Source organism: Arvicanthis niloticus, chromosome 9 (genome assembly GCF_011762505.2).
Source record: "Arvicanthis niloticus isolate mArvNil1 chromosome 9, mArvNil1.pat.X, whole genome shotgun sequence".
NCBI classification, from domain to species: Eukaryota; Metazoa; Chordata; class Mammalia; order Rodentia; family Muridae; genus Arvicanthis; species Arvicanthis niloticus.
In genome coordinates, this window is record NC_047666.1 from 70,802,575 (window position 1) to 70,811,182 (window position 8,608).

Below are 8,608 nucleotides of genomic sequence, written 5' to 3' on the forward strand. Positions count from 1 at the left end.
AAGAAAAACTCACTAAGAGCCAGCAAGACAACAGAGCGAAAGCAGGTCCAGCACCCATTGCCATTAACACCGTCACCCTTTAATGGCCAGGAACCAAATACCTGTTCCACCAAATTACCCCCATGGCTGTTCTTTGTCCTCTAGGCTAGAGTCGACTGGTTTTTGTGTATCCCCCCCCCCCAAAAAATGGCTTTGTGTCAAAAAACCTCATGTACACTTTAGAGTCCTCACCCTGGCAGATTGCTGGAGAACAGTGGAGAACTGCTCACTGAGGTAGCAGAATTGTGTTTGTGTGATTCCACAAAAGCGCCAAACCATGCGATTCTCAACAGGAGCCTAGTAATAGCCATTTCACCCCATTTCCCCCAGGGAGAGCTTGAAGGCTGGAAGTTGAAGTAACTCCACGTTTACCAAGGATGCTGGCTCTGTACAGGGGGGTCAAGAATGTGGGTTATGTTTCGGCTGCTAGACTTGGCTCCTGTTAGACCTTCATCATCAACCAGGACCAGTGTCAAGTTAAGACAAGTCCTTGCTTGCAACCGTGAAATAACCCTCAGAAGAGAAGGGAAGTGGACAGGAGAAAATGATGCTGGGGGCAGCTCCTGTAAGGCAGCTGCCTCTGTGTTTAGAAGGCATGTCTCCAGCCAGCTTGTAGAAGTCCTGATACCACAGATATCAATTCCATGAGTATTTTTATTACTCTTCAGTTTTCTAGGCTTACAACTTCACAGGTCATTCTGCCTTTCAGATACCACAAGCACAGCAATGTCATATGGAGAGGAACCTCTGAGTAGCCGCAGTAATGAGAGCTAACATCTACTGGGTACATAGATACACACCATGAGTATATTGACTTCATCCTAACACTAGCCCTAGGGTGATCTCATTCCCCTCTCCTAGTAAGGAAACTATAAAACAGAGGTGTTACTTAACTGAGGAAGAATCAAGCCCACCTGCCATCTGAAGACAAGGAACCAATTCTCAACTATTCTATTCCTTGTCCTATGGTCTCCCCCCACCCCACCCCCCGTTAGCTCTCTGATCTCAGTTCTGGTTTGTCCTGTGACATGTGGCATTGAATAAAAGGAACACAGTGTGGGGGTAGGGGGCCAAATGTCTTTCTGGAAACATTTCACTTGACAAGATCTGTGCTACAAAGTGTAGCCTGGACTCAATGGTCAGAAGCTTGAGGCAAGACACACCTTGTAAATGAATCACTCTAACAGACAACAAGACTCAAAGCAGCAGGGCAGGCCAGAGATGTCCTTCACAGTGTAGCAAAGATGGGAGCCTGTCACCTGCATTGAACATAGTGAGAATATTTTCTGCCACAGACAATGACATGCTTTGACTTTCAAATATAAATCCCTGAAGTCTATAACTGGAACTTGACTGAGGCGTCAAAGGTGCTGAGGAGACAAAGCTGCCTGTTTCCTCCAGCTCTGACTCATACTTACTTGGTCTTCAAAAGTTAGTGTTTATGATGTCCCTTCAAAGGTTAAAGCACTGTGCTCTATCCCCAGTGTCCATAGGCCTGCGAGCTGGAGGGCTACTCATCATTGGGTTGGGTCAAAGAAGCAAGTTTCTCTAGGCTTGGAGATAAAGGGGCATTGCTTTCTTTTCTACCTAGTGTGCCTAGGTAAATGGATGGAGGCTTCCAGGGAAGAACCAGGCCTCTGAGAGGCAAGAGCCAATAAAAGGGTAAGATTTTTGTAGGGTCTTTATTAAAAAACAGCATGGCTCTTTTTTATATTGACATGGTATTTTTTTTTTTTTTTTTACTCCATCGGCTTGTAACATCTACCATCAAATGTTGGAGAGTCATGTGAGCCCCAGATTTAAGGAATCTGAAAATGTATTCTGCTCAGTAACCACCCTAGGTCTTTTGCTACATAAAAGAGCATGTTTCTCTCTGTAACAGCCCTGGCAAAGACAAACTCAGTGCCTTGAGAAGAGCAAATTACTTTGGATAATTATTTCTTCTAGTAACTGGAATTTCAGCTTGTTGGCCATGGTCCTATTTGTGGGAATTAGATATGTAAAACTGAACCATCTTCCCGCTTCTGATGTCAAAAGGAGCTGTAGTATAACTTTTAAAGTTTTTTTTTAACTTTTGCCAACCCTGCCCTCATGCCCAGCACTAATCTCTGGCACAAAAGAATAAAAATATATTTATAAGTAAATTATTAACTATAGTTAGGGATATAGCTCAGTGGAAGAATAGTGGCCTGGTATGGCCTGGCATGGCCATGTACATGTACAAAGTTCTATCTTTGTACATTTCAAAGGGGGATGTCACTAAGATTAAAACAGATTATCATAAGCATATATTTGATTCAGTTAGAGCAGAAAAGAGAAACCTTCCAATATCCTGAAAATGGTAGTAATAATTTGTTTGCATTTAATAGATTTTGGTCATTGAAGAGATCCTTCATAATGTTAGGTGTTCTGCCAATATGAAACACAGATCTTAGCATCTCCATGTTCCACTGAAATCAATGCCTGAATGTTGGAGGAGGCACAGTGCAATCTCACAGACCTGTGCATTTTCTGTTTCTCCCTTATATTCCTACCTCTTGAACAGAACTAAACTGTGAAGCACAGCACATGGATACAGGCCTGGCGGCTGACCCAGGGCAAAGCCACCTTTCATTCCAAACTGAATAACCATTCCCCATCTGGGGAACTCTCTTCTGAAACCAAGACTCAAATTTCTAAATTTGCATGGAAGGTGGAAAGAGGGCTCAGTGGTTATGAGACTGGCTACTCTTCCAGAGGACGTAGGTTCAAGTCCCAGCACCCACATGTCACATGATAGCTCATAACCATCCATAACTCCAGTTCAGGGAATCCAAACTACCCTCCTGACCTACGTAGGCATAGCACACATGATATACTTATATAAATATAGGCAAAAGACTCATAAACACAATAAGTAAATGAATACATAAAGACCTAAAACCATAATGAAAACTAATTCTTTAAAAGGTAACTTTTAAAAACAAATAATTATTTTGAATAGCACATTGTATGAACTATAGCAAAATTTGAAAACACAGAAGAAAGCATACTAACTCCTAAATTACAAACTACTGAAGGCTAGAAACTTCTTTCTTCTTAGCACACTAAAGATAGGCATCTAGCCTTGCACATACTAAGTAAGCTGAGACACATCTGCAACCCTTAATGCTATAATTTTACTAGTCAATTTTGTGTTGCCCCATGTCAACAGAATCTGCTATAGGCTTTACACAGACCACCAAATCAATGGCTATTTATTTGTGTTGAATTCTAACATGGAGGAGGTGGGAAGAACCCACCAAACACAGCATTTGAGTAGAGGTCTTAGGTTCTGGACTCAGATTACCCAAACATGAATCCATGTAAAATCCTCTTCAATTTACTCCTTTCTTCAGATTGTTGTTGTTGTTCTTGATGATGATGATGATGATGATGATGATGATGATGATGATGATGATGATATGATGGTGGTGGTGGTAGTGGTGGTGGTGGTGGTGGTGGTGGTGGTAGGTTAGTTGTCAGGTTGTTTGTTTGTTTGTTTGTTTGTTCATTTGTTTGAGGCAAGGTTTTTCTATGTAGTACTGGCTGTCCTGGAGCTTGCTATGTAGACCAGGCTGGCCTTGAACTCTTGCCTCTGCCTTCCAAGTACTAGCATTAAAGACATGTACCACCATACCCACCCAGCTCTTCAGTTTTTTAAACTGCAAAAACACAGGTGATATTAGTAATCCTGCAATGCCTATTCTTAGTGGTGAACTTGACTACATCTGGAATTAACTTCAACCCAAGCTACTATATATACTTATAAGGAGTTTTGTTGGGGGCCGACTTTTAGCAGAAAGCTATCAGCTTTGCAGCCATCTTGAGCCATATACCCTGACATGAGACTTGTATTACAATAGCCTACAACAGCTGAGCACACTCTGATAACACCTTGCTTTGGATGCCCAGGACCTTCCTTGGATGTGTGAGATTAAAGGTGTGTGAGATTAAAGGTGTGTGAGATTAAAGGTGTGTGACTTAAGAGTGTGACTTAGAGATCAGATTTAGAGACAAGACCTAAGGGCATGATTAAAGGCGTGACCTGAAGTTGTGGCTTAGAAGTGAGACATATAAAAGGCTAGAGGCAGACAGAGAAAGAACAGATTACTTGACATTAGGTAGAAGACACTTGGCTCTAGAGAGATCAATTTGGAGTAACACAGATTCAGACACTAGGAGTAGGAGTAGACATTAGACACTCGGAAGAGAACAAGAGGAGTACAACTAGGAACTAGGAACTAGGAACTCAAGACTTGGGACTTGGACTAGGAAGAGAGACTGAAGAATAAACAGGATTGAATCACACTCTGTCTGGTCTCCATTCTTCGAGTCTGTCCTCACTCTCTCTCTTGCTGACCCCGACCCTCGGACCAGAGCAGCAGCTTGGGCCGGGATACAGTGGCCGACAAGTGTGGAGTGGAGAGGGCCTCAACATTTTTGGCTGCCCAAAGTGAGCCAGCCTAGGCCCCAACATTTTTGGCGCCAGAACAGGGACTAGTGCAGTTCTCAACAGAGTTTGTCTTGTTTGGATCATTTGAGGTAGAAAGACCTGCCTTAAATTTGGGCTACATCTTCTGGTATGAGCCTATATACAAGACATGGAAGAAAAATTTTCTTGCTTTTCAAATGCTTGCCCTCACTTTTACTGGCAAGTTCATTCCTTTACTGGTATTAGAGCCTACTTCTGCAGGACTCCAGGGTATACTGAAGATCAGCTAAGACATCCAGCTTTATGGACTGAACAACTACTTCATGCTAGCAGATAAATGTTGCTGGAGTAGTTGGACAATGGACTGTAAGCCACTCCAATAAATCCTATTTTTATACATATAAATTCGTTCTATCAGTTCTATTTCAATAGAGAGCACTGACAAATAAACGAATTTGGAAAAAAAAAAAGATTTTGTAAATTCTTAAGACTTGAGTACTTGGTAAATTCCTACTAACTGGCCAGTACACAACCACTGTCATGGTCTACCAAAGCACACACCAGAACTGAAGTCTGATTTTAAATCCAATATTCTCTCTACCTCAGGACATTATCACTTGGAAACTATTCTGATCTCTTGAGGTGCCAAATGCATTTAAAAGTAAATTCTTCTTCTTAAACTTTGTATTAGTTCTTTGAGAGTTTTGTGCATTGTATTTCACTCATATTTTATCCTTCACCCAAAAAAATAATTCTTGCTTTTCTCACTTGGGAGCACAGCAGGACCTGAATTCTTAACACCAGTGAGGCAACAAGTGCTAAAGAAATTTGGAATCAAAGAGTCATCACCAAAGCCTGGAAGAAAGATGCAAACAGTTAATCCAAGATCTAAGGTTTTCTTAGTTGTAAACTCTCAGGCTTGTGTGCTAAAGACAAAAGGATGGCAACCGCAGTGCTGTGATCAGAGAATGCAAATTTCTTTCACTCTACTTCTTCCTGATCTTCCAGTTCCTATAAAGAAGAGAAGGATAGAGATTTAAAAAAAAATGATAATAAGTGATAGTATTACATCAAATATTAAATATGGTCTTCAGTGTATGATGTTTTGGTGTACTAAGCACTTGTTTGGAATAAAGAAGACATTACCAGTGATTCAACAGGAGTTATAGAAAGCACAGGCACTGAGAAAGGCATGTGGTTCCATTGAAAGAATGTTCACCTATAAAGAACAAAGCCTAGTTCAAGCCTTTGAACTAGGTGGCTCTAGCTGGAATTACAGCACACAAGAGGTAGAGACAGGAGAATCAGAAGTTCAAAGTCATACTGATCCACCCAGCAAGGTGGAAGGCACCCTGGGCTACACAAGACTATGTAAAAGAAAGATAGAGGGGATAGGGTGTGGGAGGCAAGTACTAGAGACCAAGCCAAGATCTTTACAATTGTGATACTAAACTATTCAAAATAAACTGCTGGGACAACGAGTCCATGAGAACCTGAGTTTGGGTCCCCAGCACCCATATAAAAAGTCAAGTGTGTGGCAGCAGGTACCTATAGTCCCAACACTGGAAGGTCACCCAGTAGAACTGGTGAGCTCCAGGTTCAAAGAGGGACTCAGTTTTCAAAATATAAGGTGGATTAGCCACACCACAGCTCTAACTGAAACCCTGGAGGTCTGCGCTGCCAGGGACAACGAAGTAAGCTTCCTAAACCTCAATCTCCTGCCTGCTGGGTCCCCAGCAAGCCCAGAAGCTATGATGTATGCCCTGTCGCCGCTATGCTTCATCATCTAGTCTGCACCCCTTACCACAATCTCAGATGCCTGAAGGCAACAGTGAAAACCAGGTGAGTCCAATACCCCAATTACCTACCTGCTGGCCTCTCTGAGCAAACCCAGCAGTGCAAAGCCCCACCCTGCCCTCACTGTATTCCATTTCCTGGACCACAGTTTCACCTGAATCCCTGGAGGCCTACTGATGCCCAAGACAAACAGAGGCCCGCCACCGCCTGGGTCAAGCAGCAGTTTAAGGCCATCAGGGTCTACCAGCTCTGCCTGCATCCCTGAAACTCTGCTGTCACCAGGGACAACCAGATCTACCTGCAATCCCAGAAGCCTGCCTGCAGACATCAGAGACTACCATCCCTACATGCAGCACCAGAGGCCTGCTACCATCAGGGCCTACCAGGCCTGCCAACACTAGGGACAACCAGATGGCAAAAGGCCAGTGTAAGAATATAATCAATGGTTAGGAGCTGTCCCTCACCAAGATCCACTGCCCTGTGGTGTAGACAAAAGATATAGCAATTGGACAGGAGAAGAATGATGCTGAAACAGATTTCCAGCAACAGCTGCTTTGGAAGTTCCCAGAAAGTTTTTGAACATGGAAGTGTTGAGCTGAAATGTAAAACGAGATTTGCTGTCTACCTATCACCACAGGCACTCTACTGACTGCCTGCTTTAACTTGCGCAGAACGAAATTTTCTATCAAAGTCTGGCTATGAGCAAGCTGCCTCAGAACATGCTCTAGTCATCATCATTGCTCCAAATACCAGCCTCTGTGGCTGCGACATTAAAGGAGAAGATGACAGCTGGGACTTTGGCACTGCTGCTGGGTTTTACGTGAATACCACTGAAGATCCCTGGAAAAGTAACTACAGAATGTACTCTTATGTAACAGAGGAGCTTCTGCAACTCATAAACACCGATTTCTCAGTAGACCCACAGAGAATATCTATTTCTGGTCACTCGGTGAGAAGTCACAGAACTCTGATTTGTGCTTTGAAAAATCCTGAAAATACAGATCTGTGTCAGCATTTGCTCCAGTGCTCTGTCCTTGGGGAAAAAAAAAAAAAAAAAAAAAAAAAAAAAAAAAAAAAAAAAAAAAAAAAGGTTTTAATGGATATTTAGGACCAATCAAACTAAATGGAGGGCATACGATGCAAACGGTCCCATAAGGTCCTATCCAGGTTCCCAGATTGACATATTAATTGATCAAGGAAAAGATGATGAGTTTCTTTCAAACCAGCAGTTACTCCCTGATAACTTCTGTAGGACCATAAAAGGATGATTTGGTCTCCAGTAGAGCACTGGCTTTGAGATAGCTGGAGACACAACAGGTGTCTATTGCCTGTGTACTGATGGCACATATCTCGCCATGCCCCTGGTTTCCAGACTCCTGACATGCTGAGACCTCCATTTAACCTGTGCCTTGCAGTCATGTTTGGCTATGAAGGCCTTCCCAAAGGGGTATCACCTAACACAGCTAGAGGGTGTGACTACAGGCTTCCGCCTCAAGAGATTTCCATATTAATGAGTTACCTAAAGGCCAGAGGGCATAGCTAATTAAGTGACCCTCCTCTCTTCCCTCTTCCTATTTAAGCCAGGCCCACTCTGGCTTAAGTGGGGGTTGCACATCCAGATTCAACTATCATTCGCCATGCCAGTAAAGCCATTTTGGAATCTCGGACTTTTGGTGTTATTGGGGCCTGTTGTCTTGTAGCCATCGTGGAGGATGTCCTTGTGTCCCACCCGCTGGTTCCTGCAAACTTCTACTTTATAGCTGCCTACACAGAAAAGTAAACCCCTATTGCTTTAAGGCTACAAGAGGGCTATGATCATAGCTACTACTTCATCACAACCTGCATCATTGACCACACCATGCAAAGTACCTAAATGCATTAAAGCTTCAGACAAGAGAATCTCATCACAATTATAGAAGTGGAAATACACAGGATTGTTGAGTAAAAGATTTTGGATTTCCTCTCGAAAGATCATCCTCCTGTAGTTGAATCACTAGTATTCATAGAGAGACAGATTGATTAATGGAATCAAATCAAATCAAATCAAATCAAAGACCCAGAAATAAACCCATATACCTGAGGACACTTGATTTTTGACAAAAAAAAAAAAAAAAAAAAAAAAAAAAAAAAAGCCAAAGTGTTCAATTGACAAGTGAAAGCATCTTCAAAAAAGTATGCTTGTCTACATAGCCAAATAATTCCTGGGCATCAGCCTACCCTATTGAGCAAATTTCCTGAAGATCAACATGAAGATATAGTCTCATGTAATAATGCTGTATACACAAATTGATGACTTCATAATTTCTGATTATGATTTTA

General features: G+C 42.3%; 1 pseudogene; it reads left to right on the forward strand.

Moving 5' to 3' along the window:
* The first annotated feature begins 6,809 nt into the window (after positions 1 to 6,809).
* Positions 6,810 to 8,230, forward strand: LOC117715784 (S-formylglutathione hydrolase pseudogene; annotated as a pseudogene).
* The last annotated feature ends 378 nt before the right edge of the window (positions 8,231 to 8,608 follow it).